This window comes from Peromyscus leucopus, chromosome 5, assembly GCF_004664715.2.
Source record: "Peromyscus leucopus breed LL Stock chromosome 5, UCI_PerLeu_2.1, whole genome shotgun sequence".
NCBI classification, from domain to species: domain Eukaryota; kingdom Metazoa; phylum Chordata; class Mammalia; order Rodentia; family Cricetidae; genus Peromyscus; species Peromyscus leucopus.
Genome location: NC_051067.1, coordinates 136,079,296 through 136,106,230, shown reverse-complemented (window position 1 = coordinate 136,106,230; position 26,935 = coordinate 136,079,296).

Below are 26,935 nucleotides of genomic sequence, written 5' to 3'. Positions count from 1 at the left end.
ACTCAGCATATTCTTCACAATCTGTCTTTAGGTCCTTACTTCTGGAATCCTCAGCCTCAGTTCTTGAGACTATAGACTATCTGTCAGGTCAGTACACATTACTTTGATAGAACAATTTGGAAAGTGAAATCTCCAAACAATTGGAAACAATTGGAACAATTTGGAAAGTGAAATCTCCAAAGATTACAGAGGGATACTAACCCAACAAAGGATGATGTTGAAGTCATAGGAACTCATAGTGTGTATATCATTACAGAATTTGACTCATTTCTTTAGATAAACAGTATCTCATGCTGTCTTCCAAGCCCTCAACTCTCAATTTGTAAATAGAGATAACATTTGCAGTCATTCCTCACAGACCTGCATGCTCAAACACTAAACATCTATATCCATAATTCTAGCATTTTAATGAATGGAATTTCACAACAGGCACTTTTCTGCTAGTTGTCATCTTTCTGAAATTGTTGTGTATAACTGATCTTCAAAAGCCACATAGGGAAGTGATTTTTGTCTTCTGAGCTTTCAACATGAAAATTTATCACGGTCCCCAGTCTTCACCCTGTACATTAACATTGTTCAGTGACCCTTCATATAAAAATGTAAAACCAAATACAGCCTGGGGATATGGAGCATGGTCCTGATGGAGCTGGCCTCAGATGAAGAATTTATGTTGGACTTGACAAACTAGACCCATGACCACCAGATTGGGGCTTGCCCATGACTGAGATTCCAACAGCTAGCATAGTACCCAATAGAGAGAGACATAATGCTTTTGTTGAGTCAATTAATATTGCCTGCCATTGGCATATCTAGTTAAAAGGGCCAAATGGTTGGCAGAATTGGCATATATTGCTCATGCCAAAGTAGTGTACACATACCATATGCTACAGTGTGTGTCTTGAGTGTTCCCTAAAGGCAATATTTTAAAGGTTTCGTCTCTGGAGTGGCTTCTGGGAGATCACAACTCCTGTAAGAGGCAGGACTTAATGGGAGTTCTCTGTGTCATTAAAGGTGTGCCCCTGAAAAGATCCCTGTCTCACTGGCCATCTCTTGTGACCAGGCAAGACTTCAAGCAGAGAGAGTGGGAAACTAACCCAGCCATATAATCTTTGACCTACAATCTGCCTTGTCAATGGGATGTGCTAGGGTAAGGGTGGTAAGGTCTATCTTAAAACCCATACCAGGAGAGTAAGCTCATCCCCAACAAAGCCTGGATGATCTGGAGACCTGGGATAGAACCGAACACGACTGGAGGGGGAGAAAAATCAATGTAATGATGCCAGGTGATACTCATAGATTGCTGCCTAGCCCTACTGTCATCAGAGAGGCTTCATCTAGCAACTGATGGAAACAGACCCACAGCCAAACATTAGGCAGAGACCAGGAAATACTGCAGAAGAGGGGGAAGAAGGATTGTAGGAGCCAGAGGGGTCAAAGACACTACAAGAAAATTGACAGAATCACCAGGTGGTGGCAGCACATGCCTTTAATCTCAGCACTCAGGAGGCAGAGCCAGGCGGATGGATTTCTGTGAGTTCGAGGCCAGCCTGGTCTACAGAGCAAGATCCAGAACAGGCACCAAAGCAACACAGGGAAACCCTGTCTCAAAAAAGAAAGAAAGAAAGAAAGAAAGAAAGAAAGAAAGAAAGAAAGAAAGAAAGAAAGAAAGAAAGAAAGAAAGAAAGAAAGAAAGAAAGAAAGAAAGAAAAAAAAGAGGGAGGGAAAGAGAGAGAGAGAGGGAAGAAAGGAAGGAAAGAAAGAAAGAAAAAAAGAAAGAAAGAGAGAGAGAGAGAGAGAAGGAAGGAAGGAAAGAAAAAGAAAGAAAGAAAGAGAGAGAGAGAGAGAGAGAGAAAGAAAGAAAGAAAGAAAGAAAGAAAGAAAGAAAGAAAGAAAGAAAGAAAGAAAGAAAGAAAGAAAGAAAGAAAGAAAGAAAGAAAGAAATCACAGAATCAACAAACCTGGGTTCCTAGGGGCTCACAGAGACTGAAAGGACAACCAGGTAGCCTGCATGGGACTGACCTAGGCACTCTGCATATGTTACATTGTGTCACTTGGCCCTCTTGTGGGATTCCTAACAGTGGAAATAGGGGCTGTTTCAGACTCTTTCAGTGGCTTTTAGGACCCTACTCCTCATACTGGATCACCTTGCTCTGCCTTAATACATGGAGAGGTTGCTTAGTCTAACTACAACTTGATATGCCACATTTTGTTGATATCCCTTGGAGACCCACCCTTTCCTGAACATAAACAGAGGAAGAGTGGATTGGGTAGGGTGGGAACAGTTGGAGGGGTGGAGGACTGGGAGGAGAAGACGGAGGGGAAACTGTACCAGAATTAAAAGGAAAAAAAAGACCCTAGTCTCTTCTTGCTTTTGCTTCCTACTTATACTTCATTTCCAGAGACCCAAAAGTAACTGGGACTACCACTGATAGACTGGAGTCTCTCAGACTGTAAGCTAAAATGACCATTGTTCTCTTGATAAGTTCGTTATTTCAGGTGTTTTGTTAAAATATGAAAATTTATCCAACATAATGTCTCAAGTCTGCTGAAACTCAGTCTATGTATATGCAACTCTATAATATTTGTGCATATATTATGTGTATTTGACATATAGTCTATGTATATGCTTGACATATACTATATGTGTGAGTGTGAATAGCAGTATGTATGTGTATGATGTAATACTTAGTAATATTAGGAATTTTTTAAAGTTTCTTCATTGTCGTATTCACAGTATAAAATTTCACAACTAAAAGATACTTCCAACAAGTATTATATGGCAAGAATTTTAAGTTTTAGGTTTACTGAAATCTTTCTGATTTGGATTAGAGTTCATTTTCCCATCTCTTCATGGAAATCATATCCATGTAATAAATTCTTGTGTGTTTGAAATTATGTAGTTACTAAATATTGTCATCTAGAATATCAGCATTTATTGTGAAGAGGAATAAATGAGCTTGGTTTGATTTTTTTTTGATCAAAGGATATACACTGAACTTGCTTTTGATAGTAAGATTTGTCTCCAGCTTGTTCTCTAGTATTTTGCCTAAACTGTTTGAACTGATAGTATAGGACACAGATTTAAAAAAAAAAAAAGAAGTTTCTCATTATGGCAAATGCACCAAAGTGAGTGATTTTAATAAATATGGGTTTTACTTTGTGCATCTTTAAACTTCCATAGAAGTTTCTGTTTCCTTTGAGCTCTAATTCACATTAGGATAAAAAGAGAAGAAGCCTCCAATCTTCCATCTTAGCACCACCACTTCATTGCTGGGAAAATCAGGATAGGATGCTCAAGAAATTATCAAGTATGTTTATGAAGGCGCCACCCCTCACCAATATAGCTTACTGATCGACTAAAACATTGGAATCGGCTGGGGAGTTCCAGTTCTATAGTACTACGTGGTCTCAAGGGCAGGGACCATTTGTGTCAGATCAGAAAAAGACCACATTTTAGGTTTTCATATTGTTTTAATACTTAAATCTGGGAGAATGTTGTCATGTTTTACTTTGGAATTCAGCTGAAGTATTCTATTGTATTTTTGGGGGGACTAATCCTGGTGTAGTATAGCACTGCCCCGACCAGTATCGTAGAATTAGCCATAGGACTTCTAAAGATACCAAGTCTTTTACGCATGAATCCACACTACTGCACAGAACCTACACATATCTGCCCATATGCTTTCAATCATCTTTAGCTTATAATGCTTAATACAATGTATACATTATATTATTAGCTGTTATACTACACTGTTTAAAGAATGTCAAAAATGTATCTACACGCTGGGCGGTGGTGGTGCATGCCTTTAATCCCAGCACTTGGGAGGCAGAGCCAGGCAGATCTCTGTGAGTTTGAGACCCAGGAAAGGCATAAAGCTGCACAATGAAATCCTGTCTTGAAAAACACGCACACACGTATATGTGTGTGTGTGTGTGTATGTATGTATGTATACATATGTATGTATATATATGTGTATATATATGTGTGTGTGTTCAATACAAACATTATTTTTTCAAATGTTTTCATCAGTAGTTGGTTGAATGCAAATATTCAGAATGCCTTTGTATGCTCAGATATGATATCTCAATTAATTCAAACTAATTTACTTATCTTCCAGGCTGTCAGAAATGTTGCTCCTTATCTAACACCTGACAGCTCCTTGCAACAGTGTTTAGTATAGTAACTGAAGGAATTTGCAGTCTAATTTTATAGAGAAATTATTTCTTCTCATGTTCAGAAATCAGTTTAGAACCAAAACTCACATTTGTTCTGTTGACCATGGTAGAAACATAAAATTTACAAGAAGCAAAAATGATTCAAACCATTTCTTCCTTCTCACCAACAACATTGTGATCTAAACTTTCCATGCCATGTGGATATGCTCCAAGTCCGCACTAGGCACAGGACTCCCAGCCCTTCGGATGGGCACTTACTATGCTAGGCCTTCCTTGTGGAATTCTAGAGAACATGAAGAAGCTTAGAAAAACAAAGATCTAAGGAAACAATCCATGTTCTGAGAAGATCATGGACTAGATGGGTAGAGGAAATGGACTCTGATATTCTTCAACTGGATTTTAAAGATGAAATGAGAAATTTAAAAACATGATACAAAGAAAGCCAAGGTGATGAGACAAGAGACATGACCACATGTGTGAATAGTTCTGATGGGAAGCCTAAGTCACTGAAGGGAACACCCCTTCTCAGCCACTAATCACTCAGCTTTGTGCTCAAAGCTCACCTTCAGGGAGACAAATGGGAACGGCATAAAAAGAATTCACAGTGGTAGGGGAGAGAGGACTAGGAGGAGGAGGACTAGGGAGGGGAGACTTCAATGGGGAAGTATTGGATGAGAGAAAAAGAAAGGAAGGAAGGAGAGAGAAGGAGAGACAGAGACAGAGACAGAAAAGAAAGAAAACACAGGGTTGCCTCTGTGCAGAAGCACAGGAATCTAAATGTTCTCAACCACCTGACATCATATATAACATTGATTATTTAATAAAATACATCTGGGATAGAAAACCCTTTTTTGGAGACTTGAGAAACCTCAATTTAGAACATTGATGGAAAGTCATATTCTGGGAACAAAAGAGAAGAAGCAGGACTAAGCTGGCCCTGTTTGCAGCTGTCCAGCCTACATTTTTCTCTGTTAGTTGAACAAATACCTATTTGAATACTTTTTGTAACTGTTACAGAAAAACAGCAAAGTGTCCAGACTGAAAGTTTTGCTGCCCATTCAACAGCTTTATTTTCTAAACAGTCAAACTGCTTAGTTAATATTGAACTGTTGGGATGATTTATTTGTTTGCCTGTTCTTTATTCCCCAGCAAAAATGTGAAGGCTTCTTCCAGACCAAAAGCCTTGATGCTTCATCTCTTTGTGGTAAGAGAAAAGTACCAGACGAGACACCTAGCCAGACACAAGAAACTGAGGTGTGAAGAGTATGTTATGAGTGTGGAAACAAGGGGTTGTACTCTACCAGAACTCAGACCAGGGGAACTCTATGGTTTCTGTTATGACATTCCCAGACCAGAGCAAATGGATTGCTACAGTTCTTTACACACATAATACCATGTTTATCAAGTTCATAGTGTGTCCGCAGTACTTCAGGGAAGACGTCCACATTCTACCCTTGCTGAGCTGCCTAACAGTTCCATAACATGATGAAAGTCTCTATGAAGAAATGGAGTCAGGACTGGAATGTAACTCTGTGAGACACCAATCTTTGTTCTCAACTGACTTTATGCTGCAATTCAAAGAATTCACATCATTCATTTGCATTCACATTGTGATGGTGATGGTGGCAATCAGAGTACATGAGTTAAATCTTGTCTCATGTCCATGGGGCCACTTTCTACATAGATCACACCAAGAAGCAGAGTTAATGTTTCTAGCTGTAAATCAGTGGCCATAGTTGTACATTTGTTCCCAATTTACACCTCAGAGTGGGATCATCTAGACAAGCTCTAAGTGCTTCTTTGTAGAAAATGGTCCCAGGACAGCAGAAGCAGCTCAATTTGTTCCTGCCTTCTGGACATTCACCATTGAAAATGGCACCTCTGACAAAGCCTATAGGTTGCATTATGGGTCTGAACAGAATGACAGCATCTTTGTGTGTGACAAGAACAAAGGCATTAAGGAACATGGTGTGCAAGCCTGTGCCCCATCCACTTTCTAGAGAAAGTCTGGGTTGCCATTGCTGTGCTAATACAGGTGAGTGAAAGAAGAAAACTGAGAAATTGGATTACTAAACATAAAAAGAAAAGATGAGGAAGGACAAAGTAGGACAGCAGAATGTGAAGGAAATGAGCAAGGGAAAGAGATGGAAGATGGCCGGGGAAAAAAAAGAAGGAGGCTGGGAAGAAATGAGGGTGGGAATGAGAAAAGAGAAGGAGGGAGAAAAGGAAGAGTGAAAACAGGAAAACAAGTGATACACTGAGTAAGGTGGAGATGCAGAGACTATGGAAGCCATGGTGGAGAAGAGTGAGTATTCCCACCATCTCCATGATAGATTTGCCACATTCCTCAGCATCTGGAGAGTGTAATGCTTGTCATGAATGTGAGTCTCCACAGCAAGGAGAGATTCAAATACAAAAGTCCATATTCCGCTGCATTTCTCTCCAGGACTTTAAAGATCTCTCTAATTTGTACACTCAGGAAAATAAGTATTTATAGGTGAAAAGAGTAAGTCCATGTTGCACATGGGTCTTCTTTGATACTTAGAAGTGAGTATATGTAAAAACAACTTTTTCCTCAAAAAGAAATTGACTTAACTCTAAAAGTAATATATAATGATAAATAAATATCCATTCCATCATGACGGAAACATGTGCCAAACCTTCCATCTCTCTGAGTGAAACCTTAAAGGTTAGTAGAAAGTATTTTTAAAGCATATTTTAGGTATAGAGATTTATTATATTTACATATCAATCTTAATTGTATAAACCTATAAAGAATATTCATATATACTTAAACAATACTAAGTTAAATATGTGCATATTTGGCACAAGAAAAGAAGATACAGAGACTGAGATCAATTCCTGAGCAATAGAAAGTATAAAAGATGCTACTGAGCCATGTAAGAAATCTGCTATGAAGGATGGATGTACAAAAGCACATATACAGAAAAAGGACAGAAACAAGTCCATAGCAACTGCACTCAGAAGCAAGAACATAAGAGTTACTTGGGCTGTTCATTATAAAGCAGCTTATGAATGCACCCGAGAACAGACGCCAACAGCAAGCAGAGCTGTGTCTAGTCATACACTAATGTAAGTGCTATATTTTCAAGAGCCAGGGCAGACTTTGGGTAGCCTGCCCTCATGGAAGAACAGAAGGAACTTCTGACCAGAAGATCATTGTGAATCTGTAGATACAGCCCCTATCTCTCAGTGGGCTTAGGAGAAGGCTGAATGATACAGACCATGCTTCAGAAAAAAAATGTAGGAGAAGCAACAGAGAGCCCGGTAGAGGACTGCAAGCACAATGTGGTATCCCACAAGGTTGTCAACATGGTACATGAAAAGTAGATAATGACACAGAGGTACGTGCACATCCGCGTCAAGAGCTGCACTGCTCACAATAGTCAGGGCATGGAACCAGCCTAGATGTCCATCAACAAATCAATAGATTGAAAACGCACTAAAGTGCCTCACTTACTGAGCCATTTCCCAGCCCCAAGACAGTTTTTCTGTATCCCAGGATGGTTAGCAACCCACTATGTTGTTCATGCTGGTCTTAAACTTGGGAATCCTCCTGTTTCAGCCTTCCTGGTTCTTAGATATAGGTGTGTGCCACCATGATTGCCTCTGAGTCCCTCCCTTTAGCTTTTGGATGACTGTCTTCTCCCTGAGCCTTGTATTCTTCTCTATGGATCTGTCTGTGTCAAGATCTGTTATAAGGAGACCAGTTTCATTACATTAAGGCCTGTTAGAGTAATAGACCTCGTTGTAACCTATTGACCCATTTAAAAAACTTAACTGCCCCAAAAGAGTTATCATCACAGATATTTTGTCTTAAGACTCCATCATATAAATTTCAGGACAGGGCATATAAATCAATCTGAAACACAAAACTAGAAATGGACTTAGCTGAGGGTTTTCTGTTTTCATATGATAAAAATTACAAATAAAGCATATTCTTTTTTATAGAGGATTAGAAAAAATACTCCATTCTGACTCTTAAAAAGAGGTAAGTAAAGAATAGTATAACCAATTTCTTCAACACAATTCGCATGGCAAATAAAAGCACATTTTATAGCACTTGTAGACTCTTCAATGTTGGCCACTGATGTGATACTAAAACCCAATTTAAGAAAAGTACATTTAGAAGCATACAGGTTGACATGATGCTCTGCTTAAGCACAGAATAATTAAAGTACATAAAAGGACAGATCAATGATTTCTCAGCAAAACCTCCTCAATCTTCTTCTTGCTTAATACTTGGCAAGTCTTGACAGTAGATTGAAGTTTTAGGGTTTGAAGTTTTAGGGTTTTTGTTGTTACTGGGTTGTTTTTTTGTTTTTTTTTTTTTTTTTTGAGCTTAAAGTTCAATTAGTTTATGTTCTCACTTCAGTGTAGACACAAATATATTCAGTTCATGAGAACAGGCTTAACTAATCTTTCCAAAAGACAGTTTTGCTTATTGGTTAAAAACATGTATTCTTCAAATTAAGTTGTTTTCAGTACCAGCAAGCTACCCACACAAGGACTTGAGGCAGTGCATATTAGTACATAAGCAGTGCCAAAGCAGAGAAAGGAATCGTTTTTCTCTGACTCCATTGTTCTGAGCTTTAAGCATCACCATCACCTGTACGACTTGGAAATTCAGATGGCAAGGCCCCTTCCCAGTGTGACCCATGATTGTACGTTTATAGAAGCTTTTTTTTTCTAGCAGTGTCATGGCCCCACCCCTACTCATTAGCCGTTGGATCTTGAGAAAGTTATATGACATCTTTCAACATTGCCCTGTTCTTTAAAATCCGGGTGAAATGAGCAGATAGTTTGTTTCTGAGAAGATGAATGAGGAAGGTCAGATAGAATGCAAGGATGAATTCTTCTCAGTCTCTCTTCTGTACAAGCTGTTGAGCCGGTTTTTGTGAATGTACCAGATGAGAAACTAATAAATGCTGAAAAGAAAAGAAAACAACAACAGCAAAAACCCTCAGGTTGGAGTTGGCACTAGATTAGTGTTCTGGATTTGTAAAGACAACATCACTCCTGCCCCCATTGTAATCCTGTGCAGAGTCCTCTTACGGGTTTTGAGCTTCAACCCCAAGAACTCCCTGTGATAATAGAAGTAGTTCTTAGCATCCCACAAGCTACCAAGCTATTTCTGTGAGAAAGCATGCTTTCCGTCCATTTCACAGTTAAACCCTCAAAAGCTGTAAGAACCTCTGCTCCAGACTACAACTGTGCAGGTTATACAAGGCCTTCTGAGGACTTCACCTTGCCTGCTGTCTCTGGCTCCAACCCAGGAAGAGCCAACCAGTCCTGAGAAGCACTGCACAGCAGGACACAGAGAAGTGCCAGACGGAGGAGAAGTCAGCCAGACCTCACTGCTCCCCACCCCCCGCAGCTTCCCATCTGCAGCACCTTTATCCAGAGATAAAGCAGCTCTAACCTCCAGTGAAGTCCTGAGTTGTCATTATTGCAATGGACAAGATGATGGTGCTGCTGCATGACTTCTTTTATACTTAGAATAATCTGCAGACTTTTAAATGTCTTGATGAATCCAGAGCTGTTAATGGACCTGTACAGAAATTCATCCAGGGACAAGGGAAAAAGAGTCTGCTCATTTTACTCCTAAAATTGTAATCTTTTCATTTACCACTCCTATCTATAAATCTATTTATTTCACAACATTGAAGATTATTTCTAGATTCTGAGATTTTGTTGCATTCCAACATACATATAGTAACGAAATTGTCTGTAAAAAAAAATACCCTTTTAAGAGAAAAGAGACGTGATCATTTAGAATTCTCAAAAGCTGAAATACAGTGCCATAAATTTTTCAAGGGCTATCTTGAAATATTATGCAGATATTAGGAAATAAGCAAAATATGTTCTATTTATAGTCAATAAATGTAAATGGCACATTTTTTAAAAGCTCTTACAAAACTTAATAGTACAGATCAGTCAACTATTGTTTCTAAGGAAAATGCTTAGATGATATTGGCTCATTTCCCAACACAAATTTTCATTTGCTTCTATTAGCAATTCATTATTCCTACAAGAGGCACATCTGCCAGAAATAAAATTTAAACTTTTCAAATGTATGGAGCAAGATTTTTACCCTCCTTGTGCTTTTAAACCCCTTTTCATGCCGTATGCAAAATTGTATAGATACCTCCATAAAAAAGTTGGGCTATGGGAAGTCAGGATACAGGTACACCTGAACATTCTACATGAAGAATTGCTTGAAATCTAAATATTACAACACTTTTCTACTTGAGAGCATTGCATATCATGATTTTTTTCTGTTGCTTTTCATTGGGTTGAATCAGTCAACTTTAACAGAAAGTACCCATATATTTCAAATTTACAACCAAATTAAAGCACATTGGTACAAAACATAATATATGCTCATCTAAGCACATAAAATTGAAATAACTGCATTTCCAATTTAAAATGAACTGATTGGGCATTTAAAACAGTCTAGTGAAATCTGTGCTCAAATTTAATACAATTTTTTTTTGTTCTCAGCTGAATATGAGATTTGAGGGTATAGGTCACATAATTCTACCTTCAGAGTTCACTAAAACTAAATATAAGGGATTTTCTAGAGATGAAAAACAAGTCAGTGAATTTTTATTGTCTCAAAAAAAGTAAAACTGTAAGAACAAAGAAGTTTTCCCTTTGTTATACATTTAATTTGAGCCTATCTCCATCTCCATCTTAAGAAAGCACAATAAACATCATACCCTATCATAGTACAAAGAATTAGGGTACATGTTAGAGGAAAAAAAGTACTATAAAAACCAGAATTCCAGTAACATGCAATAAATGAAGCTCTAAATGACACTTTTATAATTTCTGAATAGTATGAAAAGGATGATAAGCATTCTGTGTCTCTATATGAGTCCTGATTGTAACACAGTACAAGACGATGTCATGGTTTATCAGGTCACCTGGGTTCTGATCCTGATGATGAGGTCACCCACTTGCCTTACTTATAACCAGATAGCAGCTCTGGAGTCAACATGATATTCCACCCACTGATTAAAGCTGTAGAGTAGCCCCAGACATATGGAGTGACATTTAGACAGAAGAATGAAAGAGATGGGCAGAGAAAGAGAGGCAGAGGTGCCTTTGGAAGTAGTCAGGTTTGAGTTGGAACCATACTGTACCATATCAAGTCAAGACTTTGGCCAAGTCCTTTGACTTCTCTGTCTTATTTCTTTGTCTAAAACTGAAATAGTAGTGATATTCCAAGTATTGTGAAAATGTTTGCAATAAAATGTTCAGCATTGTTAAAAAGTATTCCACATTACAGCATATGTTAAAATCTAGTATAATGCAGGCTTTCAGTAAAAGGCAGCTAAGTTTTTATATCATGTGTACAAAATTGCTTTTGGAATATGATGTGTTTTCCAAATTCAAGTCACTAATATCATGCCAAATATTTATGTAATGTGATGAGATTCTCTCAAGGAAGGGGTCCTGTGCTGTCTAGTCAACATTTATTTTCTCTGTTCTTACTCTTCCTTCTTCCCTTCTATTCTCTTCTATAAACTCTCCTATAAACTCTTTCTAGGGGATCCACTTCTTCCATCATCTATACAATCCATTATTTCCCTTGCCATTTGATCACCAGATAAGTAACATCTATACTTATTTAATGACTCCTTTTTACTAAGATTACTATTAATTTAGCACAGTCTGGTATAATTATAACCAAATATTCTGTTCTCCAGATGGTTCCTTCATAGGTTTCCAACTCAGAGAAACCTCAATTTTTAAAATCTATAGTGTTGTTCATGCTGTACTCTGTCTAAATCTACATCACAGTTAACATAGTTTCATAAGCAAATGTCTATTTTTAAAATGAATTACAAAGAATTAACCTATATCTCTAGAGCATGAATGATAACTCCTGAAAACTTTTTAAGAATTATATGCTGGAGCTGATGTTCAACAGGGGCTAAAAACCACAACTCCAGTGATACCCTTCCCTAGATTGTCCATTACAGTACAGAGAATTTTCAGGCTTCCCTGTGCCGGTAAAACACTGGATGCAGGCAGTTTTTGTAATAGGATCATTGGCTAAAACAGAATGAGTCAATCTGATCGATAGAAATTGCACATGCAGCAAAGAGCTCTTAATGGACCTTAATCTCCATTAGGCTGAGTTGGAGGAAGTTGCAAGGGAAGCTGCATCACATTTCAGCCATTTATAGTAGCATCATGGTCCATGCACAGCTCTCAGTGAACCAGAGTGTTCATCCTGGGGTGCTCTGGGACAACCATCAATGGGATGCCATACCCTTGCATCACTGGTGTCCAGGAAATGCTCTGAGGAACACTCTAGAGAATTGTCTCCAAGGCTTATTAAAATTTTAGCAGGAATTCATGGTGGGTCAACCAAAAGAACATTAGCACGCAAAGCTTTTCTGTCAGGTGTAATTAAATGTGGTTTAGAATCCTGAGAAATGAATAAAAACCAAAATGAACAATTTAAGCTTGTTACCAAAGGCCCTCAGAGTGCATTCATTGAAAAGAATGATAAAGATCAAGTTTTCCATAAAGACACAGACTTTGCAAATGATACATAAAAATATGAAGACTAATCCAATGTTTGAATGTCCTGAATGTAAAATTAACTCCTTTCAATTTAATATATATTAGGTAAAGCATCATGTCAAAACCAAAAGAAAAGGAAAATTATGCACAATTTAGAAGATTACCCATTGTACACATATTCAGAAATTACAGCATAATACCTCCTAATTAATGTTGATTGAGGACTTTGATTTCAAATAGTATGAAGTGTAATACATGGATATTGCAATGTACATTCACATACCCTCCTTACAAAGTCCTTGATATCATAGACCAAAATAGTTAATAGCAAAATGCTATATTTTTATGTCTTTCTTAAAGTAAAATTTTGTGATACAAATTCCAAAATCAATTTTTTTTAAGCATGAAATCACCTGGGCCACAGTATTAAGTTTTTCCAAATGTTTGGGCTACAGAGTTGGAAAAGTGTGTATTTTTCTGTGCAACATCAATAATTTCAAACACAGTTGCTTTCTTTATCTTTGACCTGTAGCACAGCATCACTTCTTAATCTTGTTCTTTTTGTACTTCATTATTGACTATCAAGTGGGTCCACCCTCACACCTGACTTCAGTTAGAATATTCCTAGAATTGTATGTGACATACATTAAATGAATAAATGAATTGTGCATTTCTTGATGAACAAAATGTGCTTTTTAAAAATCATTTTATGTTATTTGCCAATGGTGACATAAAATAAGCACTTATTTTTGTTGAATAAATTTAAACATGTACAGATGCAATAATCTGCAAAGTATTTAGAAAATTCCGTCTAGTTTATAAATGTATAGAAGACCTTTGGTTGTATGTCAAAAGATCACTTCAAACCAGAAATATAAAACAATACCTAGGTTTATCTGTTTGTCTGAATACCTCCACAATGGAGATTGTATTAATATCTATGAACTGTTCAGACATGCCACTTTATTGTCTTCGTCTATGGGTATGAAAAACAATAGAGGTATAAAGTTTTAATGGATGTATTATTCCACTAGACTAAGAGTGATAAGAAAAATTAGTAGCCAAATAAATTTAATCTCCTTGGGATTGAACAGAGAGAAGAAAGAAAATGTTTTATGCAAGTTAATTACCAATGTTAGAGGATTACTTAATGTTTGTTTTAGTTGTATTATTTTTATCTACCAAGTGCTTCTATTTTGGAAAGACATTCTTGGAAGGGATGTCAAAGAAAACACAGGGATTCAATGTATCTTACTTAATGAATAAACGAGTCAACCCCATTCCAAGAAAATAATGTAAAGAAGCATCAAGTTTCCATTTGCTATCCCAGGCATCACAGGATAAATAGCATCTGGTTACAAAAATATGAGGCAACCTTTCTTTCTGATTCACAATTATACCCCAACCTCCTTGGATCATCAGACAGTCTTACTTGCCTCCAACAAGTTGGAAAAATATCCAATCACAAGAAAGAAATTGGGGGCAGAGAAGAAAGTACTTTTGATAGAAAAGTTACTCATGATAGAATACATTTCTCACTTTAAACTCATTATTTACTACAAAAATAAATAGATTAAATAAAGTGAGAATTTTCAGCTCCTACATATCCAGTTTAATAGTATGTAATTTATTCCTGCTATTGGAATTTTTTCTTTATATGTCATCTTAATCACAGAGAACATAAAATCAACATTATTACATAATTTCTTGATAAACAGGAAAGAAGTTGTTATCATATGTCTTTGTATAGTCAGTTTTGATGGTAACAAATGTAAAATGAATTTGACACTATCAAAATATCCTTTTACACACAATTTATTTAAGTAAAAGCAAAAATCTCAGAGTTCATGGTTATAGTAGATCCAGTAACAGGTTTGGGGTTCCACTGTGAGGGTAAGCTAAGTGCAGGGAATGAACACTGTACCATTTTTGCATAAGTTATCTATAGGTACTTGTCTCTATCAATTTCTTCATCAATGAATAGACAAGGTGATTCACTTAACTATTATGGTCTCTGCACTTGTAGATTCTAATAATTGGTCTACCAGGGAGCATAGAACTCCATATACTCTAAAACATCTATCTCAGCCATGATGTTCCCTTATGTTCTCATCCTCCATCCCCTACCCTCTTTTGGCCCCCTTTACCCCCAGTTTACTCAGGAGATCTCATTTATTTCTCCTTCCCAGGGTGATCCATGCATCCCTCTTAGAATCTTCCTTGTAAGCCAGCTTCTCTGGAGCTGTGGGTTATAGTCTAGTCTCTACTTATAAGTGAGTACATACCATGTTTGTCTTTCTGAGTCTGGGTTTCCTCACTCAGGATGATATTTTCTAGTTCCATGCATTTGCCTGCAGATGGCTAGCAAAAAAGAAAAAGGAAATAAAATATCTACCAACCAACTAATGCTCACCCAGCTAAGTACCCTCTGAGTACAATAAAGACTGGCCTGCCAAGTCATGTCCGCTGGTGTAATGGTGGCACAGCATCATGGGAGTAGCCAGGCACTTTCTCATTGGATTTAATGCCTTCTTCACAAGTGGAAACCCATATCTGGCACCATTATCAGGGCCAAGAACTGTGGCCCTGATAATGGAACCAGGGGAGACCCCTACAGTTATTCTACTAAATGAACATGGTAGAAAATGGACTTCTAGTTACTTATTGTTATACCCATAGGTCAGTGAACATCTCAGTCTTCATTGGAGAAATTTCTTTTTTGTGGTAGATGGTAATTAATACAGAGTCCCATAACTAGTCAAAGCACAGGAAATAAGAGACTGTGAATGCTCAGTCTAAATATGATGTTTACATCTTACTTCTTCCCAAGGCTCAGGAATCATGGTAGAAGAAAGGTCAAGGGTTTTGAAGAATCAGAGACAGAAACCAGACATGGTGGCACATTCCTTTAATCCCAGTACTCAGCAGGCAGAGGCAGGTGGATCTCATGAGTTGGATGCCATCATGGTCTACAAAGTGAGTTCTAGGACAGTCAGGGATGTTATAAAGAGAAACCCTGTCTTGAGAAACAATAAACAAACAAATAAACAATAATCAGAGACCAGAGGAAGAGATGATTACAGGGAAAAAAATGTTTTCTGGACACAACAAAGTACTCACACATATGAACTAGCAGTGTGTCAGCACATATGAGGCCTCCACAAGCTAAAGCCACACTAAATCATTCCATAACAGGGAAGTAAAAATGAAGTCTCACTCCTGTCTGGGAACAATTGTCAACTGATAGCTGCTAGGAGAGAGAGAATCAGTTTAAGAGTGTAGCCCCTAGTAAACATACCATGCTCCAGGGGACAGCCACTCTTCCAAGAATATGTTGGCGACACAATTTATACTTAATTTTTTTTTTTTTTTTTTTTTTGGTTTTTCAAGACAGGGTTTCTCTGTGTAGCTTTGCGCCTTTCCTGGAACTCACTCTGTAGCCCAGGCTGGCCTCGAACTCACAGAGATCCGCCTGCCTCTGCCTCCCGAGTGCTGGGATTAAAGGCGTGCGCCACCACCGCCTGGCATACTTAAATTTGTTTAAGGACACAAAATTGAATGTGTGGGGAAAGGAACACTTATTCGTTGTAATTGGGAGTACACACTAGTACAACCATTGTGAAAATCAGTGAAATCAGTGAAGATTCTGCCCCTGCAAAATATATATATATATTATATCCAGCTATCCTACTCTTAGGCATATACTCAAAAGACTCTATATTTTACTCTAACCATATATACTCATCCATGTTCATTGCTTCTGTAGTCACAGTACCTAGGAAAGAGAAATAGCCTAGATGTCCACCAACTGACCAATGGATGATGAAATTGTGGTATACTTACACAAAATTGAATATTATTTAGCTATGTAAGAAAAACAAACTTACAAAATTCACAGGTAAATGAATGAAGCTAGAAAAAATCATTCTGAGTGAGGTAACCAGATACAGAGAGACAAATGTTCCATGCATTCTCTCATTTGTAGATATCAACTTTGAATCTTTAGACTTGTGTGTTTTGTTTGTCATATCAATAGAAGGCAATAAGTTTATCAGGGCTGTAGAGTGGTAAATGACTAAGGGAGAGGAGGTAAAAACACAGTGGTATAAAGGGTTAAAGGGGAAATGGCATCAGAAAGGTTAAACTGATGCTGAAGAGGGGAGGGAAAGGTAGAGCAGGGAATAAGAGGAGGCAAGAACACTAAGGAACTTCTCAACATTCATATGGAAATCTACTACTGTAGATGCTTCATATATCAAAATATGTGAATATACATACATAAATACATACATAAAAAGAACTAAAATGGTGATACCATCTAACAAAGTGAAAATGCCCCTACTAGACCCTACAGGTTAACAAATAAAAAGCACAGTGCAAGGAATGGATCACTTCTTTTAGAGTTGTTGGCCAATGAAGTCTCATACACCTCCAAATATTATAGACAACTACCAGTGTTCTTCCATATCCTTCAAACTTGATGCTAAGACCCTGTTGCCAAGGACACCATGTACCTGAGTCAAAGAACTTGGGCAAATCATCTGGGAGTTTCACCCCCTACTGCCTAGCTTTGATAGTACTAAAAGGTTCTATATATACAAATGAAGGAGAAAAATATCCAGCAATCTTGCTCAGCTGTGAATTCCTTGAACTACACAATGACTGGCCTGGTAAGACATGCCCACTGATGCAGTCATGGGAGAAATTTCGGGCTTCGATTTAAGTCCCACTCTACAATATCAATCCTATACCTGACACCATCCTAGGGCCCACAAGGATGATCCTATACAATTATTCTGCTAAATGGACTCCTAATGATTTATAGTTATACCCATAAATTAATACAACTCTCATTCTTTATTGGAGAAGTTTTTATTCGCAATATATGGTAATTAACACAGAGACCTACAACTGACCAAGGAGCAGAGGCTAAGATATTACTCAGCCTCAAATGGAAGAGTCGTACAGTCCCCTACTGAGCCTCAGAAATCATTGTCGGAAGAGAAGATAGAAAGATTGTAAATGCTGAGACAGCATATGATGGCAAGGAGGCAGTATCTTAAAGACACAGTAAGGCAGTTCTGCACATATGAACTCACAGCCGTTTTGACAGCGTGCCCAAGATTTGCACAAGCTTAAGCCAGACAAAATCTCAGCATAGAGAAGAGAGGTGGGCATGAAATCCCACCCCTTGCTGAGGAGTTGGCAACAAAAAAATAAGTTTTCTTTAAGACTATAGCCCCAGAGAAGACCATGCTACAGCAAAAGGCTATGTATCCAAGACTATTTGGACAGTACAACTTGGACTTGATGGGTTAAAAAAAGTAAAAAAGGACATGAAGGTGTATGAGTGAAGAAGGAAGATGGATCTGGGAGGAACTAGAGGTAGGGGTAAATTTTTAAAACACATTGTAAGAAATTCTCAAACAATTAATAAATATATATGTGGTGCTGTTAAAAATAACTTAAATGGAGCTAATTTTTTTTTAAGTTCTACCTAATTCAGCATACATAAATAAATAAATGTAATCCACCATATAAAGAAACTGAAAGACAAAAATCACATGATCATCCCATTAGATGCAGAAAAAGCCTTTGACAAAATCAAAATCCCTCCATGAAAAAAGACCTGGAGAGATTAGGGGTACAAGGATTATACCTCAATATAATCAAAGCAGTTTGCAGCAAGTCCATAGCCAACATCAACTTACATGGAGAGAAACTCAAAGCGATTCCACTAAAATCGGGAACATTACAAGGTTTGCACTCTCTCCATACATATTCCATGTAGAACTTGAAATCTGGCTTTTTTTTTTTTTTTCTTTTCTTGGTTTTCTGAGAAATGGTTTCTCTATATAACTGTCCTGTCTGGCCTAGAACTCACTCTGTAGACCAAGCTGGCCTCATATTCATAGAGATCCACCTGCTTCTGCTTTCCCAATACTAGGATTAAAGGCATGCATCACCACTGCCTGGCATAGTGCTTGAAGTCTTAACTAGAACAGTAAGACAACTGAAGATTAAGGGGATACCAATTGAAAAGAAAGAAGTCAAAGTATCTTTATTTGCAGATGATATGATAGTATACATAAGTGACCTGAAAAAATTCCACCAGAAATCTCCTACAGTTGATAAACACTTTCAGCAAAGTAGCTGGATACAAAACTAACTAAAAAAAAATCAATAACCCCCTAAATACAAATAACAAACAGACTGAAAAAGAAATCATGGAAAAACACCTTTCATCATAGCCTTGAATCCTATAAAATATATTGGGGTAACTCTAGCTAAGCAAGCAAAAGACTTGAATGATAAAACTTCAAGACATTGAAGAAGATATCAGAAGGTGGAAAGTTGTCCATGCTCATGGATCAGTAGAATTAATATAGTAAAAATGGCCATCCTACCAAAAGTAATCTACAGATTCAATGCAATCCCCATCACAATTCCAACACAATTCTTCACAGATCTTGAAAGAACAAATTTCCACTTCATATGGAAACACACACACAAAACTCAAACAAACAAACAAAACAAGATAGCCAAAACAATCCTGAATAATAAAAGAACTGCAGGAGGTATCACTAACCTCAATTTCAAGTAGTACTACAGAGTTATAGTTGTAAAAATAGCATGGAATTGGCACAAAACCAGATATGTTCATTAATCAAATTGAATCAAAGTCCTAGGCATAAATCCTCACACCTAAGGACAACTGATTTTTGACAAATAGTCCAGAAATGCATGCTAGAAAAAAATACATAATCTTCAACAATTGATGTTGGTCAAATTGGATGGCTGCATGTAGAAGATTGAAATACACCCTGCACAAAACTCAACTCCAAATGGATCAAAGACCTCAACAAAAACCAAATACACTGTCAGGCAGTGGAGGCCATACCTTTAATCTCAGCACTTGGGAGGCAGAAACAGGCAGATCTCTGTGAATTCAAGGCCAGCCTGGTTTACACAGTGGTTTCCAGGACAGCCAGAGCTGCTATACAGAGAAACCCTGTCTCAGAAAAAACAAACAAACAAACAAAACCAAATACACTGAAACTGATAGATGAGAAAGCCTTGGACTCATTGGGACAGGAAAAGACTTCCTGAACAGAATCACATTCATTAGCACAAGCACTAAAATAAACAATTAATAAATGGGACCTCATGATAGTGAGAAGCTTCCAAAACACACTGCCATACAGACAGAACAACAACCTACAAAATGGGGAAAGATTTTTACCAACCACACATTTGATAGAGGGATAATATCAAAAAATACAAAGAACCCAAAACTAGAGATCAAGAAAACAACCCAATTTTAAAATGGGGTGCAAATCTAAAAAGAAAATTCTCAAAAGAGTAAACTCAAATGACCAAGAAACACTTTAAAATGTTCAACATCCTTAACTATCAGATAAATGCAAATCAAAATCACTGTGAGATTTCATCTTATACCCATCAGATTGACTAAGATTAATAAAACAAGTGACACTTCATGATACTGAGGATGCATAGTAAAGAGAACACTCATCCATTGTTGGTGGGAGTGCTAACTTGTACAGCCACTGTGGAAATCAGTGTGGTGGTTCTTCAGATAGACAAAAATCAATCTACCTCAAGATCTACCTATAGCACTCATGGTCATATATCCAAAGGATGCTTCATCCTACCAAGACATACTTGCTCAAACATGTTCATTGCTGCTCTGTTCATAATAGAAATTGGAAACAACCTAGATGTACTTCAACAAAAGAACAGATAAAGAAAAATGTGGTATGTTTATACAATGGAGTATTATTCAGTGGTTAAAATAAATGAATTCATAAACTTTACAGGTAAATGGATGGAACTAGAAAAAAATCACCCTGAGTGAGGTATCCCAGACCCAGAAATTCAAATATGGTATTATTTGCTTGTATGTGGATATTAGCTGTTAAATCAATAATAACCAAGTTATAATCCATAGAACCACAGGGGTTAGGTAGAGAGAAAAGGACTGAGGGAAGGGGGACAGATAGATCTCATTAGGAAAGAGAGGTAGAATAGGTAATTATGGATGAATAGGGGTTTGAAATAGGAGGATCAAGTGGGTGTGGAGGGAATACAGGGAGAGACAGTTAAATTAAGGGCTATTTAAAGGGTAGTATGGAAACTCAAAATAGTATAAGCTTCCTAAAATATATACATGTATGTAGATGACCTAAATGAAATTGCCAAATAATGGGGGAGACAGATTCCCAATTGGCCATATCCTATCATCAAATGAAGCTTCCAGTACTAAGATTGAGCTACATCTACTTGACTTGTTTCCCAAAGGGGTCCTGTGGAAATCCCCAAACAATCCAGGCTGTTTCCAAGACTACAGGTTGCTGCCCACAAATGGATTGCAAGGTTCCATTGGTGAATACAATATCTACACAACTCACTGAATATGGAGAATTCAAGCTGATACCTTACACTCTAGCATCTTTGATACAAGAAGGTACTCTGCACACTACCAAGAGAGACACATAAACACTAAGCTGACCACAAACCTTTGATCTACAAAGGTGTTGTGCCTGCAAGATATGCTAGTCCAATGGTGGCACAAAACTTGTGAGAGTAACAAACCAATATCTGAAATGACTTAAAGCCCATTCCATGATATGGAACCCATAGCCAACACTTCTTGGGTGATCAAGAACCAGAGACTAGACAGCCCAGGAATCTAGGGTAAAAACCAAATACTATTGTTCTGAAAAATATGTAGCAATAAAATGACTCCTAGTGACATTCTGTTATACTCATAGATCAGTATCTTACTCATCCATCAGAGATGCTTCTTCCTATGGCAGATGGGAACTAAACATTATGCATAGTGAGAAACCTTAGAACACTCAGCCCTAAACAGGATGTCTTTATAGAATCACTCTTTTCAGTGCTGAAGGAACCCCATGGACAAGGAGGCAGAAAGAGTGTAAGAACCAGAAAGAATGGAGGACACCAAGAAAGCAAGGCCTTCCAAACAAACAGGATCAGCACACATATGAACTCACAGAGACCAAAGCAGCATGCACAGGACCTTCAAAGATCCACACCAGGTCCTTAGAGCATGTGTGTGTGTGTGTGTGTGTGTGTGTGTGTGTGTGTGTGTATTATGGCCTCCAAATTAGTGGGTATTTTTTTATGGAATTCCTGAGTGTGCCAATGAGCAAGTCACTGATTCTTGTACCTTCTCTTGGGTTTGTTTTCCTTGTTTGTTTATCTTGTCCAATGTGTTAGCTTTTGCTTTATCTTATTATATTTTATTTCATTCTATTAAAAATATTTACATAAATTAACACTCGAGGCATGGCCCTCTTTAGAGTAGTGTAGCATAATAGGTTAAACCATGAGAATGACCAGCAAGGTAAGAAATCTATAAAGGTTCAATAAGTACCACCCACATGTTGGTGGCAACCATCAGCTGTTTAATTGGACATAAGGCACACTCGACAGGAGGGAAATCAAGCCTGATACTGGAAATCTAGCCAACTTTCCAGGGCCAATGTGTTCATGGACATTAGAAAAGAATCTACTACTGCTACAGTGATAGACCAGCATAATTCCTTACTACTTTCTAGTCTTATTCTTATACCCAGAAGCAAGTATAGCTATCACTCCTCATCAAAGAAGCTTCTCTTTCCAGAAAATGGAGACCATAGCAGAAAAAAACAAAAACAAAAAACTGGACACAATGCAGATATCAGATGGTGGGGAGCCCAGCCACAACAAATACATATATAATCACAGTTCTAGGAAGTTTGTAGTGAAAGAGTCTCTTCCAGAAATGGCTACATAAACAAGACTGGAATAATAGAAATATCAATGGACATATTAATGTGAAAGGAGGAAAACTTCACAGGGTCACATACCTAAACAAAGAACTACAGGCAACTGACAACTATTGGTAGAAGGATAATTAGACTCTCTCAAGAATGATCCCCTCATTGGTTGTCCAATGCAAGCTGATTAGTCCTTAACCGTATACACTGAAGCAATAAAAAGAACTTAGTAGGTTGCATTAATATATTTGTTGTGCATACACACATATATATGTTTGTAACAATAATAAAGAAAAAGAAGCTATCAAGTTGAGAGTTGGGGAACATGGAAGAGGTTAGACAGAGGGTGCCTAGGAGATGGTGGAGAGGAGAAAGGGAAAGAGGGAGTAATATAATTCTGTTTCAATTAAAAACATATTTTAAAAATAATAATAACTTGCCTTTTCACCCAAAAGAAAAAATGTCTCAACAATTCTTTAATAGGCTTAGAAACTCTTTTCAAATAACATGGCAGAAAAACTCTTAAGAATTTAGGACTAAAATCCCCCTGGCCTAAAGTAATAACTATGAGGAAAGAGAAGATACAAGACATGAGTTTTGCATAGTGATCCATTTTATGATAAGTAAATGAACATTTCTTGTCCCAACCACCTGTTCTCAAATATCCAGCAGCAACTTCCCAAATTGACTGCCCAGTCCTAAGTAACCAACTAAGAGGCTGAATATGAATTGTAAATGCTTGGCTGATAGCTCAGGCTTGTTACTAGCTAGCTCTTACATTTAAATTAACCCATCTCTATTAATCTATGTATTGCCACATGACTCGTGGCTTTACCTGTTCTCTAGCATGTCTTGCTGACTGGGCAACTCGCTGGTGTCTCTCCAACTCTGCCCTCCCTCTTCTCACCATCTTCAGTTTGGCTTTCCCACCTAACTTCCTGCCCAGCTACCAACCTGTCAGCTTTTTATTAAACCAATTCAAATGACAAATCTTTACATTGTAAGAGATGATTATTCCACAGCATTTTCCCTAATTAAAAAGGAAGGTTTTAACTTTAACATAGTAAAATTATATACAACAAAACAGTTTCAAGTAAGAATTACCAATTATAATATAAAGTCTATTTGTATTTGACAAAATCAAAAAAAAACATTTAATTATCCATCCTATCTTGGTTAGTCCAAAGTTTTATATCTAATTTACCCTTTTACCATAACTAGAAAAAATTATAACTATGCCTATCTAGTCTTTAACTCCATCAAAGACTCCAGGAAGATGAAATGTTACCCAATGACAGGGACATTAGGCTGTCTGGATAGTCACCCAAAGTTTCTCTTCAATGTTGGGGCATCCATCTTTGGCTTACAGGCCTAGCATATCGGACAGACTTTCCTGTGAAGCATGGAATTTTGAAAGACTGTCCTACTTTGTCTTGGCAAAGCTCAGAAGTAGCCTTTTTGTGTCCAACTGATGCAGTTTGAACAGTAACTGTCAGAAATTGAGGCAGGGGCAGTTGTATTGTATCTCCTTGAAATATCAGATCAAAGCAGTTTAGGTCAATGAGATTGACCAATCTATAACAGAAACAATATTGTATATTGATTATTAGCAGGAAGAGTCTGAAATCAGGTTGCCGGACTTGAATTCAAGATTCTCTAGTTGCTCCCTGCTGTTATCTCTATTCTTTAGTTTTCCATCTATGAGAGTGAGATAAGCATACCTTTCAGGACTAGGATATATAAAATCAAATTAATTCATTTATGCAAAGCTGAGACAGTCATGATTTTAGAAGTAACCATATTTAGATCTTAGGGCTAAAATTAAAATCAACAAAAATCCCTCATAATATATCTAATGTTATAATTGATGTCAACTATGCTATGTCTAATTTTAAGTCATTAATTTGTGTCAAACAACTGAGATAGCTAATTAGATAGGAGTACATTAAATATCTAACTCAGCACTGTCCACAGACACATATACATATATTACAGGAGGAAATGCTTCTTTATAAAAATTCTAATGAAATGTTTTAATTACCAAATAAAACTGACCCTTTTGCTTGTTACTTTCAGGAAATACAAATGAGCAACAAACGTCAAGTATAACATGAAATCCACTGAACTAAAGCCCATTTCCCAACATTAAGCTACATTTCAATTAACTCCATCATTTAAAAATTACTCTACACAATGTTTTATTTCTTCCAGATATAAAGAAATGCTTATTACAGTTAATTTTATTCTATGAAGAGTATCAGAATACAGTTCTTCTTTGGAGAAAAAAATGATAGAAAAAATATGCTTTAAAATTGTTCTTTACAAAATGAATTCCTGCATGCTGTGTTTCTAAAATGTCTGCCAAGAAGTTGTGCAAGTTCTTGAGAAGACATAAAATTTGACTTTGAGGAAGTCATTGCCTCCAGGGTAGGTATTCCTACTCTCCAAGCTGACACTGAAGCAGGAAAACTTCAGCCACAGAGAAAAGAGCTTTGCTCTCAATCAACCAAATAAAAGTAATCATTTCATTTCCTACAAGTTTGGTGAATGAAATATGTGGTAGTAAGTTACTCTCAGAAACAAGATTGCCTGCCCTTAACCTAAGAAACTGGTCAGTGCCTAACTGAGCATTAGCTAGAACTTTGTAATGGCTACTCAACCCTTTTGGTATTGAAGAGAGTGTCAAGTGGGCATGCCAACTCTCTTCTTAGCAGTCACTATATTATATCCCTATATGCATGTATATTATCTAGAAGAACATTGTTCAGCCCTGGATAATTAATTCAATGGTCTCCTATATGTTATAGCCCAAGTTTTAGAGGCCAAAACACAAAGTACCCTCTGAACACTATTTCTTGGCATTTGCAAAACAATTTTTTTAAAATAATACTTTAGACAAAATATTTTCCAAAAGCACTCATGTAATAAAAGTGCCTCTTCATTTTGGTGCTAGAAAAGCTGTGCTCAACAAATCTAATGTATATATTTTTCTTTGATCAACCAATGAGAGTTGTGTTTCCCAGGTGTTTACTTTGTGTTTTAATTGTTAGTAAAGAATGATATAACTCAAGTAAAGTTATATTTCTGAGTATAGTAAAGCATTCAATTACTGTCAGCTCCTATTATTAACTATAATTAATGACCATAACTTTATTTCAAGTGCTAGATGACATTTCCTACATCTGTTGCTATAGATGGCCTCAGTTCTAATTTTATACTTAATTATTCCATTTGGTATCATTTAATTATATGACACCTCAAACATACAAAGCAGAAGTTCAAAATGAAAGTTTTAAGACAAACCTGAATTCAACACCATACTTGTGATACTAATAATGACAGTGTAGTTTCTTGTAAACTTATAAATTATAACTGAGAATAAATGTATAAATATGTGACATACTTTCATTTCCCTGCTGCAATGGGAAAACTTGCCCAAATCTGGTATAAAATTATATTTTATTTATACTTCCATAAAATCCTCAATACACCATTTCAGACTGGTTCAGACTGGTACAGACTGGTTCAAACCAGTTCAGATCGGTTCAGATAGGTTCAATCTGATTCAGACTGGTTCAGACTAGCTCAATCCATTTCAATACAGTTCAGAATGGTTCATCTGGTTCAGACTGGTTCAATCTGGTTCAGACTGGTTTAATCTGGTTCAGACTGGTTCAATCTGGTTCAGTCTGGTACAAACCAGTTCAGACCAGTTCAATTCAGTTCAGACCGGTTCAGACCAGTTCAATGTGGTTCAGACCGATTCAATCCGGTTCAGACTGTTTCAATCCATTTCAACCCAGTTCATATTGGTTCAATCTGGTTCAGACTGGTTCAATCCAGTTCAGACTGGTTCATACCAGTTCAGTCTGTTTCAATCCAGTTCAGAACAGTTCAGTCTGGTTCAGACTAGTTCAAACCAGTTCAGACTGGTTCAATCCAGTTCGATCCAGTTCAGATGGGTTCATACTAGTTCAACCTGCTTCAGACCAGTTCATTCCAGTTCAGACCGGTTAAATCTTCTTCAAACTGGTTCAATCTGGTTCAATCCAGTTCAGAACATTCCAATCCAGTTCATAACAGTTCAATCTGCTTCAGACAGGTTCAGACCAGTTGAGACCAGCTCAATCCAATTCAGACAGATTTAAAACAGTTCAATCAGGTTCAATAAGTTTCAATCCAGTTCAATCCAGTACAATGTGGCTCAGTCCAGTTCAATCTGGGTCAATCCGGTACAGATCAGTTCAATCCAGTTGAGACCAGTTCAATTCAGTTCAGACCAGTTCAATCTGTTTCAATTCTGTTCAGAACATTTCAATCCAGTTCATACCAGTTCAATCTGCTTCAGACAGGTTTAGACAGGTTCAGACAGGTTGAGACGGGTTCAATTC